We start from the raw sequence: 12,361 nt of genomic DNA on the forward strand, positions 1-12,361 counted from the left end.
GAAGGAGCATATGCTGTGGCTGCAGGGGAGCTCCACATCTACTAATCAGAGCACCAGGACACTGCCAAACAGAAGGAATAAGGAGTGAGCTCTTCTCCTTGTATTTCCCTTCATAAAGGCATTAGTATCTTCTCTCTCTTCTACCCATCTGTGGATTTCCTAAGGTGGTAGGTAGGAGCTTAGTATCTTCTGTCAAACATGATAGAAATTGGCCGGTGTGATTCACGATTATGGATGTGGATAGACACAGCAGACAGGCAGAGACAGGAAACTGGAGTACAAACATAATGAGAGAATTAGGGAGCAAGTATTTTTGGATTGCTTCTACATTCACACATCTTCAGCTGAGTTAGCCAGCAGAATCGAGCAGGGAGTTGACAATACTGGTTTAATGTCAGGGAGAAATTTTAAGGACCTGTTAGGTAGCTGTGGAGGCAGGTTGGTATCAGGGACTTGATGCGTACCTTGTGATTTATGTTTTCTTTAATGGATTCTGGCGCTACATTGTGTCCCATTTTTAATTACTACCACAGGCAGTTCTTTGTAAAAGTATTTTTGGAAATGAGCATCCATCAGGAAAAGAAATGCAGAAAGCTTTATATAGATTCCTGGAGGAAAGGGGCGGGAGTGTTATGGAGATTCTGTGAAAGAATTAAGTCATTTAGAGACAACCCAGTTGGTCAGGCCAGCAGCCCTACAGAGTTGAAATAAGAGTCTGCATTTTTGTTTGTTTTTATGCTAACATCAACAACAGGGGCTCCTTCATGTAGTTTGTGGGCTGCAACCTTCATCAGAGACTTCACATACATATTTTAATCAGTGGCTACTCATGATAGTCCTGGCCGATCATCGAGAGTTTTAAGGGATCAGGGACCCTTTCATCAGGGCCAGGGGCTCGGACTGAGCTTCTAGGCTCCCAGGGGCTGGAGTTGTTGGACAGCCAAAGCTCAGGGCAGCCTCTGTCCCCAGAGCTGTCAAGCAGGCACATGGCATCCTGGATCCCTCTGCTTCCCCAACGTGCTCAAGAAGCAACTTAGGCTCTGGTGTCAGTGGCCAGTGTTGCAGTCCCCTACTTTTGGGTCTCCTTTTTGCGGCTGAAAAAGTTTGTCATGCTGCCTCCAGGCAGATGCTGTGCCTGGTAAATGTCCTTCCCTGAGCAAAACTTTCTGCAGTCTGGATCTGAAGGCTTTGGTTGGGAGCCAGAGCGTCCTTGCACATATGGGAAGAGGCAGCCCTTGCCCTGAGGGGTTTGCAGCATAAATAGGCAAGTTAAAGACAGCGTGAACATTATAATCCATATTTTACAGCTGGGAGAACTGAGGCACAGGCTTATTTATTCATAAGTTTGAAGTCATGGAGCAGGTGAACAGCAGAGCCCTGAACTGAACTCTGATACTGCATCTCAGTGCCTTAACCATAAAGCTGTTCTGCCTTTCGAAAGGTCCTCGTGGTTATAGGAATATCTATATTATACCACAATGGTAGAAGAAAGAAAATCTCTATTTGAGTGAGGTAATCTTGGAGGCACTTAAATCAGTGCATGGATTTATTCATCCTTTGGTCAATTTTAGCAAATTCTATGGAGCTACTGCCTAATGGGAGAAGATAAATTGCCAGCAAATAATAAATTAACAATAATCCAGAGAAGAGGTGAAACAATCATAGTCTCGGCAGTCTATAGATAATAAAGGGGAAATCTCTTTATTTAAAGTACCTTATAATTGCTAATGTTATTAATCTCCTGGAAAATCCGTGTCTATGAAGAATATGCCAAGCTTTCACTTGAACACAAAGGAGAGAAGTTGTTTTTCGTCACTGGGAGGTTTGGATGATCGTAGCATACTTCTTCCTCTCTTTGCAACCCTCTGGGAGGGTTGCAGAAAGAAAGAGAGAAGGAAAGGAGGAAAAACAATAGAAAAGTGATGCCATTGAGCTGAGGGGCTGTCTGAGCTAGCCTAAACTGGCACATCCACAACGTTGTGCATCCTAGGTGTGAAAGCAGGTTGTACAGGGTTGAACCGTGGCTACTGTGATTCTGATTGCTCTGTGTGTCCCTCTTTGCACCATGTTCCACCCTCAGCTATGATATGTCCATTGTCTTCTGCGTATAGAGGGTCAAGCTTTGCTTATGTTTTGCCTGCATGCTGTATATCCCATGGAAGTTGGTGGGAGTTAGTCCTGTATGTGTGTGGGAGGAGAAAGGGCAGGGGGAGGTGGGCGATCCCAGCACCCAGTGGGTACCAGATTCAGAGCTGGGTTAAGTCAAGGTAGTTCTCTTGACCTCACTGAAATCACTTGTGATGGACGCCGTGTAGAATTCTTCCCCGACAAGTCAATTGACAGTGATTAAAAAAATCTCCTTTAGGATCTTGCATAATAGGGGGTATGTCACACTCCCTGTCTGACCTTCTAAGTTCAAGCAAGTACACTTGTATTTTACTGCATGGCTGAGAGCCTCTGGTGTCACTGGCAGACATTTGTGCCTTCCCTGGCCTGTGTGGTGCCATGTCCCCATGCAGCCCAAGCAATTCAAATGGGACACTACCATCTTTTAGGGTGTCCCCTGCTGCTGGTTCATAGATTTGTTACCTCCTCTGGTGAAGGATGCTTTATCATCTGCGACACTTGACTCATGACAGGTCAAAGCACAGCTGCAAATACACACATTTATGCATAACATTCAAAAGGGATAGACCAAGTACTACCTTTGTATAAAGATGCAGGTGAAGAATTGGGAGACCTGCCTACTCCACTGAAGTTATACCAAAGGTCTACTTTTTCCCCTTCTTTCATCTCAGTTTCCATTTCCCTCTTGAGAAGATGGTAGACGGGGTTTCTGGAGTAGTGCATGCCATCCCTCTCGGGCTGATAGATTTTTCCCTCTTAGAGCTGATATTTTTGAAGTCTAAATGATGCCTAATGCTCTGGCACGGACAGTGTCCTCAAGAGGGTGGTTGACCTTCCACAGGGAAATTCTTTCTATTCTCATCTGAAATGGGATACAGTCTGGCCAGTCTCTTTTTAATTACAATAGCGGTAGTTTCCCTCCTGTGGATGAGTAGCTATGTCTTTTTTTTTAAGACAGAGCAGTGTGAAATGACTCCTTGAGTGAGTAGCTAGCAAGTTATTCTGATCAGAGGTGTGAGACTCTTCCCCCTTCGTAGCCCACCACTGGCTGCATACCATTCCTATAGTCTGCGTTTAAGGCATACACTGCTCAGTGAGCTACTTCATGTGATTTATTACTGGCTCTCTATTCGGCCACACTGCTGATTATCTGCTTTGAAGTGGCTGCAGGCTTGGGGTGCCTGTTCTGCAAACTCTGGCTCCTAGTCAAACTGCAGTAGTGCAATGTCCACAGCCGTTAATCCAAAGATGATGAGACTGTAAATTAAAAAGAAAAGAAAAAAAAAAAAGCAGCAGCCTAGATGATACAGTGCTATCATTTGAATTTTGAGAAATATATATACATAAAAATCAGCCTAAATTTGTAAAGCTAGCAAATGGATAAAATGAAGAAGAAACCAGAGTGTTTCATACTTTTGATTTATCTCAGATATCACAAAAAATCAATTTTTGTCCTGAGTGGCTATCAGAGTTGCCCCCACCTTGCACGTACACGTAATTGTCTAGTTTTCAAATCAAGCCTTGTAACATGGTGCAGAACATGTATGCGTGCTTTATCTTCCTCAAATGGAATACTGCGTAATAGTACTGGATGACAACCGTACTGTCAGCTAAATTTTTTCCAGAATAAACTATATTCAGCAAAATATATCTGCCTAGGCATCTCTGCTGCCTCTTACTGCAGAAGGTTGTGGAGCTTATGAAAATGCTGCAATGCAGCAAGTGTACTGCCACTGATTAAAAGTAGATTTTGTTGTTGTTTTTGCCCCCCCTTCTGCAAGCTTGTGGGTGGCATTTTAATCAAGTTCTCATGGTAACAAACATAATTTAAAAGCACTGGAGCCTACAAAATTAGTTTTTTTCTGTACGTGCTTGAGGTGGGTGTTAAGTCGTTACAACTGCAGTGATGCTGGTTATTTCGGTGTTTCTGGTGCAGAGACGACAAGGGCAGTAAAATGGAAGGAGGTGTTGCTGAATGCAGAAAATCATCATCATCTTTTTACCAGGTTCTATTGTTGTCTTTTCTGTAAAGAGGGTGCAATTAAAGTCATGTGTAATGTACTCCGTATGTTGCTTTTTCATTCTTGTAGATGTATTCTGGCATCACAGTTATGCCACGTTTGTAATTCCTGAGAGAGGCAGTTTTATTGACAGGTGTTTTGATTCACTATCGCGAACGTGAGCGCCCATCAAAACACACATGAAAATGCATGAGAAGCTGTGGAATGCTGTATGGAGTTGTCATTTATTTCTGTATGTACGAATAGATGCAGAGAAAGCAGCAAGAAGGGGTTAAAATGAAATCGAGGAGACTCAGAATTGAATGCTTCACTTTCTGTTCATGAATTGATCTTGAAAGCACCACCTGGCTAAAACATGCTAACTCATGGAAATTAGGCAATCACTAGATGATCTGCTGCTTTGCCATGTTCAATTGTGTTTGATGCTTTCTGTGTTATGAATTCACTTAATGAGTTTCTGTTGCAATATATTTGCAGTCCTGCAGATGTGCAGTGAACAAGGGAATGCAAGTCAATAATCCTGGGGGTGTCAGAAAATGTAAGGTACGGCTCACTCTTAGCTGCTGAGAAAGAAGTTGATTTACAATGAGTAAATGTATTGACTATTTCCTCCTCCTAAATACACGTGGAAATGTAGTTCCAGGGATTTTTTTTTCATTTTTTTTTTTTTTTACTATGGCCTGCCTACAGGAGATTAACAGTGTAGGATGTAACACCTCAAATGTCCTTGCCTAGCTTACCTGCAGAAGAACTACAACCTTGTCTCACGAGCTGTATGTCAGGGATGGTTAATGCACATTGGGCATCTCCCAGCATAGACATGTCTGGCTCTGTCAGTAAGACTGAGCCCACACCTTCAGAAAAGTGTTGAAAGTAGGATTTACAGAAATATCAGGATTGCCAGTAAGACAGAATGGTGCAGTTAGGGGCTGGGAAAAGACAGCAGCATCCTCGGCTGTGGGGAAGAAAGCTCTCCTTGTCTCCCTGGTCTTCCATGCAGGTATTGATCTGCTTTGCAGCAAGGCTGGACTGCTTTGCTCTTCCTCTTCCTCAAGAACATGTTGTATGCTTAGACTTATGGCTGCAAAGGGACTACTTATTCGTTTTAGTGTATAAAAGTCCAGTTGTGCCCTTTCCTGTCTAGTTTGGCCTTGCATAAACACTTCACAATGATTTGCAGAGATGGGACTGTCCAGGGACCTTAATGTATTTTCTAGCATGGCTGCAGCATTGGGCTCTGCTGCTGCCCTCCATTTTTATGATCTTGTAACTTCCTTGTTCAGCAATTGCTGAAATGGAAAAATGCATGTTAGGAATGAAATGGAAAAATGCATGTTAGGAATTAAGTTCCGATGAATTTTTTTTATCTGGATTTTGAAGAACAGCTGGAGTGAGAAGTGTCTTAATGCCGTGTCTTCAGAATATTTTCCCTGACCATTTTCCGTACCACTGACTAAGAACTAGTTTGGGAATTTGAGCAAAGACTGTGAATGCTGTACTGATCCTCCCTAACATGAACTCCTGCGTGTTTCTTGCCGTGGAAGATTGTTCTGGCTTGATAAGGAGAACACTGGGCGGTGTTCATAAATCTCCCCATTTATTCTGGAAATCTTTCATGTTAAGACCTCCTGAGATTCTGAACAGGTAAACCAGTTGAGAAGGCGGTAAAAGATCAAGAGCCAAAGAAAATAGAGCCACGTTGGTTTTTATACTAGGAAACAAAGAGAGCAATGAAATATTAGCTATATGGAGAGAACTGATTATACAGTAACTTCCTGCCACTTTTGTGTTCGTTTAGTATTGATAGAAAGAAGCCTTCTATTTAAAAACATGTTGTCTCAATAGTCATTTCTTGCTGTGGAAAAAGGAAGAATACCACCCTTGTTTCAGAAGCTGCAAATGGTTATGAGCAATGCTCCTTGGAAGCAGTACAATAAAGTAAAGCGCCATGCATTCTTCAAAGCAGCATATCATTTGAATGGTTGGTGTTTGAAATATCAACTGTATCTTTTAAATGGTAATTTTTTTGCATTTGATCACGGGCATTATGTCAAATATAATGATGTGGATCTTGTAGCTTTATTAGCCTGATGTTAACAATTCCCACTTCACCAAGTAAAGCCCCTCTAAAATGTTCAGAAATTTAAAGAAAACTGAAATGTGTTGAGGATTGCAGTTTTGCAGTATCCTCCTGCATCAAATCCTTCTGTATCAAATAAGATGCCTCTTCAAAGGACAAGTGAAAATTTGCTTCTAGAAAAATCTCCTCCCTTTAGTAATATTCCCAGAGAACACTGACAAAGCACCAGGGCAAATCCTCACTGAAAATCTCTGCCAATTGGCATGCGCACAGTGGGGTTTGATCCTAGCAGTGCTTCAGGAAAAGGAGCTTTAGGGTTTTATTCTAGTTTGTGCTGCAGCCTCACTCATGTAAAGTGTTTCAAATGGGTAACAGCTAAAAGGACAGCAGCAGAGTCCTCCTTTTTATAATATGCAAGTATTGTGTTTAAAAAAAAAAAGTGGTTTTCATCATTTCTTTGTTCTTGACAGTGCATATGTAGGGTATCCAGTGATTCTGGAAAATGCCTCGATACTGTAACGTGGAAAAACACCCCCAGATGCCAGCTCAGCCTAATGCAGTGCAGAAGTCGGATGTAGAGTGGGAGGAGGCTTTCACGATCTGTAAATTGGTCAGGAAGTTTCAATGCCTGAACCAGTATTTTCGTCTGTGAGCATTTAGCACTGGCCCTAGGGATGTTTCAAAGACTGACGTGAAGCTAGACGTGGGCCGTACGCTGAGGCATGTCTTCTCTTGTGCCCAGAGAGCGGATAAGAGAGAAGAGAGACTGAACAGGGACACCCTGGTGCTGGGGCAGTTCATTTGTGTGTTATTGAATTTAGTGCCTGTTTCTTCATGGGTACATCCTTCACAGTTTTGTAGGGCTGCCCAGCCCTACAAAATGGGGCTCTTTTGTTCCACGTGGTGTAAGTCTAAATGCAGAGAAACTAATGGTTGTTTATTGCCTCAGAACATTTTTGGAGGTAGAGAGATGTCTGGGCTTCAGAACAAGGTGTGCTGCTGTTCTGCATGTGGTCTATCCCACAGGCTGTGAGGAACCTCAGTATGACTTTTTGGGCTGCAGCCTGGCTTCTGGCCAGGACAAACATCAGTTCAGGGCCCAGGCTGAGTAACTTCAGGTAACTTCAGGTCCTTTTGCACCTTTGAGACAGGATCTGGGACAAGTATCTTGCTGCCTGTTACTCAGTACTAGCTTGCTGCGAGAAGAGATGATGGGTATGCCCCTTTTGATGGCTGGGACCTGCCTGGGGAGGGTGGCTGGGGCTCGGACACGTAGTGGTGGCAGCACCAGAGGAAAGGACCAGGGATTATGGGATCCACAACAGGAGACAAGAGGGGCCCAGAGAGTCCAAAGCCAGTGCCTTTGCAGTCCCAGCATTGAAGCTGGCTTTTCCTCAGAGTCACTGCAGCAGCAGCAGCAGGACTTTGGGCAGGAATAGAGCCCAGATCTGGATGGCAGGTAGCTCTCTGCTGACGAAGAGGGTATATAGCAAAGCCTTTGAGATGCCTTTGTTAGAAGCTCTTATGCTTTCCCCAGATTGAACCTATACTTTCTTTCAGGGGATACAAAGAACGGTTGTCTGCCTCTCTGGAAAAGTCTTTCCACGTCTCTTTACACCCTGTGCTTCAAATCAGACCATCAGACTCTGGCCTGCGGTACTGCTGGTGCATCACTCGCCATCACTATGGATACGGCGATCTTATCTGCCAGTGCATCTCTGAGCATAACATACACATCCCTTCACACATGGTCCTTTTGTTGACCGTGGTGTCATAGGTGAGGCTACCAGCTAAGGTGGCTTACTATTTTCCATTATAAGACCCTGTTTCTATTACTACTTTGCCAGACTTTTTGTGGTTAGGCTGCAATTTTCCTTTCTGGCAGTCAGGCTCGTCTTGCTTTCTTACACACGTGTTTTGGCCCAAGCTGCCCTTCCCTGGAGCAAGGCTGCCTGTTTTAAGGTTTGCTGTTTTAACTCAAGATCTTGTCTGTAAAGTTCTTTAGCATCCTTGCTGTTGAGGAGGGGACGACATATCTTTTGAAAGTTTGCTAAGTGTCAGGAGAGACTTGCTAGAACCTCTGCTGCTTCCAGCCTCCCTGAGCCTGACCAGCCCCATTTATGTCATGTCATGTATCATATCACTGTGAGTGAAAAAAAGAATAAGCTGCCTCTCCTGCAGGAGAGGATCTGAAAGTGTCCCATGGTATGAGAAGGATAAAACTTGTGAAGTTTGCAGTGGTGAAAGCTATAATCTGGGCAGCAAATGTGGACAGGCCCTGGGTAAGGGACTGGAGCCCACAAGGGCAATGCCTGGGATGAGAAGCTGATGCAGGGGAGACTGGGGTAATCTAGGCAGAGGGAATGGGAAGAATAAAATATGTTTATTGAACTAGGCAGTAGCTAAGTACATACGCAGAAGGGGACCCAGTTATGATTATGCGGTCAGCTCTCATTTCTTTCACAGACAAACTCCAGAGGTGTAACCTTGCAACCTTAATGTTGTTCCAGATAGCTTTGTATGTGTGCTATATGGTGATGCACCTCTAGACAAAATCCAGTCTGTGACAGTTACTTCTTTTTCTCTTTTTGCATTTTTAGCACTTTAATATGGTCTGTCAACAAAGGCAGAACAAAACTTTCTATTCCTAAACAAATAAAGTTCAGCACTATCCAGATGTGTATATTTAAATGGCTGCCATGGCTGGATTTCGTTGCTGCCAGATAGACAGTGATTTATTCTGCAAGTTTTGTGCCCTGAGCTTTCAGAAGTACACTTCTTTTCATCCTGAAGCTCAGCAGAAGTCTAGCAGTAATAATTAGCAAGACATAAAAATCGGCCTGATTTATGGGAACCACTGAAGGATGCAAAGAGACATTTCTGTTCAAGCAGCTAGGAACAAAAGCGCGTGGTTACTGACCCAGTCACGTCAGACCTAAATTTTGAGGGAATCCCAAGTGATAAGTGTTCCGCAGTCTGAATACTGCCTATTCATTCAGCCCTTCTAGCAGAGTGAATGAATCATCTTTTCAACCAGAGACAGCCCCTCTGGGTCAGAGTGGAGGTCAGTGGTGGGGCATGTGTTTCAGACTGCTTGCCCTAAATGAAAAAGGAAAACATACAAGCCTTTGCTTACACTGTTGCAGCTTTGAGCATCTCATCTATAAAACATTTACATATACTATCTCATGAGACCTGTTACAAGTGGCGGCTCTGGATACATAACCAGGTCCTTCTGGAAGGACCATCTGTCTTCGTAGCTGCGCGTGTGCTTTTTCTGTTCAGTGTCACCCCTACCGCAGAACGCTTTTCTCAGCTGATCTTCCTGTTGATGTCCGCAGCCTTATCATTAGCTCAGTGTCACCTTGTGCTGTCTGTAGATTTTTAGCATGAAGTGGTCAAGTTGATTCTGCGGAACAGGTTGAAAATGAGCACCCCCTTGCTTCATCTGATGAACCAGCCCCACACAAGTGGCAAGATATCTGCAGCGCCTGTTTTTGCTGCATCAGCAGAGGGATATGGAAGAACACGTGACTGGCATGTAATGTCATGTTTCAGTTAGAAACTTGTCAGACCAACAAAGCTGTTCGTTTGTTAGAGCCTGGCTGTGTAATAGGTGCTTTTCGTTTACAGGGTAATACAGTCTATGTCATACAGTGTATTTTCATTTAGAGTTTGTTAAACATTGTGACGCTTAGCAGGAGCTGAGACATTACATCACACTTGATGGGGAAGGGTTGCCTTTAAAAATTGGTGGCAGGAAGCCACACAATTATTCAATGTCAATATTATAATAGCGAAGAAAGCCTCCATGCTGTGTTAAATCTAGATGTTATTTACGTGGTAAAAGTATTCCTGTCCCAGAAAAGGCTCTCAAATTGTGAAACCACAGGTAAATTAATGGAGGAAAAATTCAGCAGTTGCCTTTTGAACCTCTGTGAATTTCTGTCATACACCACCTCCTGCACAGTGTCATTCCCTACAGTGAGAAGAGTCACCATTCATTTGCAGAGAGCCTGCCACCAGCGAGTTCTGTTTGATGCACCATAGCTCTTTGTGGAGAGTGTGATTGTTTGTTTTCTTTTCTCTGCTTATCTTCTCTGTGCTGCACATATTTTTATAAACATCTGACCCATTCCCTGCTTTCCTGGGATGAAAAGTCATAGCCTGTTTAGTCATTCTGTGCACAGAAGCTTCTCCAGATCTTTGATCATCCTTGTTGAGCTCTCTGTACCTTTCCCAGGTCTACTGTATTTCGTTTGTGATTGATACTTAATGCTTTCAGGCACCCTAAACTAACATCAGCATTAGTGCTGCTTGAAAGACTTTGCAAAAGAAAAAATACAGAGAATTCAAGATGAATCATATGTTGGATCCTGGTTACCTCTCAGAAAAGACATCAGAAGCACCTGAACACATAAATGCATGTGCGAATTTTCTGTGTCCATTAATGCTCTGCATGTCCTGTATCCTGTTGTGCTTTTTGTGTCCTGTTGTCCTTTTAATGGAAATCTCTGATGGCAGTCCATGGAAGGACATAGATAGGTTACTTCCCTTGTCCAGAAAGTCACCTTGAGGGTATCTTCTGTATGCACTGCTTGTATTGGAAAGAGCATGATGATCTGGATCCTCATAGATGTGTAGGCACCTGTCTCCAATGAAAATCAGTAGGTCTGTGTCACCGGTCGGAGCCTTTGTACATTGAGAACACACTGATGTGAGACCAAAGCTCTGTGGAACTTCTTGCCTCTTCGTGTGGAGCAGCTCGTGCTGGCCACTGCTTGTGGCAGGAGTCTAGACTGGATGGTTTGATTGGAGATGGCAAATCCTAGCTTCCCTCCTAGAAGCCCATTTGAGGGAAGAACTTCCTCTGAAAGCAAGGGGCTGCAAAAACAACTCCTGTGGCTTCAGGTTCCTCCCATACTGGTTCTGTCCTCCCTGCCCTCCTGTCCCCGTGCCTGAACAGGCTGGAGGAGTGGCTGCTTGCTTTCTTTTCTTTTGTAGGCAGTAGGGTTGGTTGAGTAAAGATTCGGAAGGGAAAAGCTACCACATGATAAAATTATATCCAAATATTGCAATTTTAGTGTCTAGACCGTTTAAGAGCAGAAAAGATTTCTGGGTATTCTCATTTCCAGGTAGGGAGAGATTATTTTATTTGCCTGGATATGCAGTCGTGGGTCATACTAGTGAGTGGCTGAATGTGGGTGGACAGCACCTTTTAAATCATACAAGCATGAAGGTATATTTAAGTTAAAAGAAGTCCTTTGTTTGTAACATTGTCGGTTAGAAAATAATATGAAGGGATGAAATAATACTACCGCTTCTGTAGGACCAAGGTTTTGCAGCACAGCAGTCACTGCTCAGACATTCCCTAGGAAAGAAAATTCTAGCACTAGCTAATCCATGCCAAGTTTGTTGTAAATACAGAAGCAAGCAGACTTTGCAAATAACCTCTTTCCCAATCAGTTTTCCAACCCTTTGTCTCCTTGTTTCCATTTATTTATTTACAGTTAGATGTTTTGTGCTGCAGTTAAAAGCATTGGCTTCTGTTGGCTGTAATGGGTTCCTGGGCCCCTGCCTCTAAGGTTTTCTGACTGAGAAACTGAGAGTCAAAGATGCTTAAGTGAGTCTGGATGGAGGGACCTCAGACCAAGCTTTCTTCTGTCTGATGCTCTTTTTCAGCATGAATGAACAATGCCTGTGTTAGACAGTAAGATGCTTCTGCTTCCGCTGTGTGCCTGGCATGATTGCCCGGTGTGTCTGAGTATGATGAAGTGAAGCTAAAAGCATTCTCAGCAAAGGAATAATCTGCCCTTGACCTGGGGAAAAAAACTTTTTTTTCACGTGAGCAAGAAGTTTTGCCCAAACAAACTGGAGCAGCACACATGGCCTTGGAGATCCTTTCCTGTTATCACCTCCACAGTTCATTGTCACATCAGCATCTTTGTTTTGCTTGTTCAGTTGTGGAATAGTTGACTGTGTTCCTTTACTTCAGCATATGGAAGGACAGAATTAAGTTGGGATGGCAGCTGGATCAGGAAGTCCACCCCTGGAGTTACTGAACTACCCCTTTTTTGGGGGTCCGTGGCCCTGGAGAGGACACAGAGAGCTGGGCTGTGGTGGAAATGCTGTG

At 43.6% G+C, this 12,361-nt stretch overlaps 1 protein-coding gene across 3 annotated transcripts in view; it reads left to right on the top strand.

Annotated features, from left to right (window-relative positions):
* Window positions 1-12,361, top strand: part of MAP2 (microtubule associated protein 2) — a 186,720-nt gene that overhangs the window by 98,179 nt on the left and 76,180 nt on the right. The gene's annotated exons all lie outside the window — the stretch shown is intronic.

Source organism: Nyctibius grandis, chromosome 9 (genome assembly GCF_013368605.1).
Source record: "Nyctibius grandis isolate bNycGra1 chromosome 9, bNycGra1.pri, whole genome shotgun sequence".
In the NCBI taxonomy this organism is placed as follows: Eukaryota; Metazoa; Chordata; class Aves; order Nyctibiiformes; family Nyctibiidae; genus Nyctibius; species Nyctibius grandis.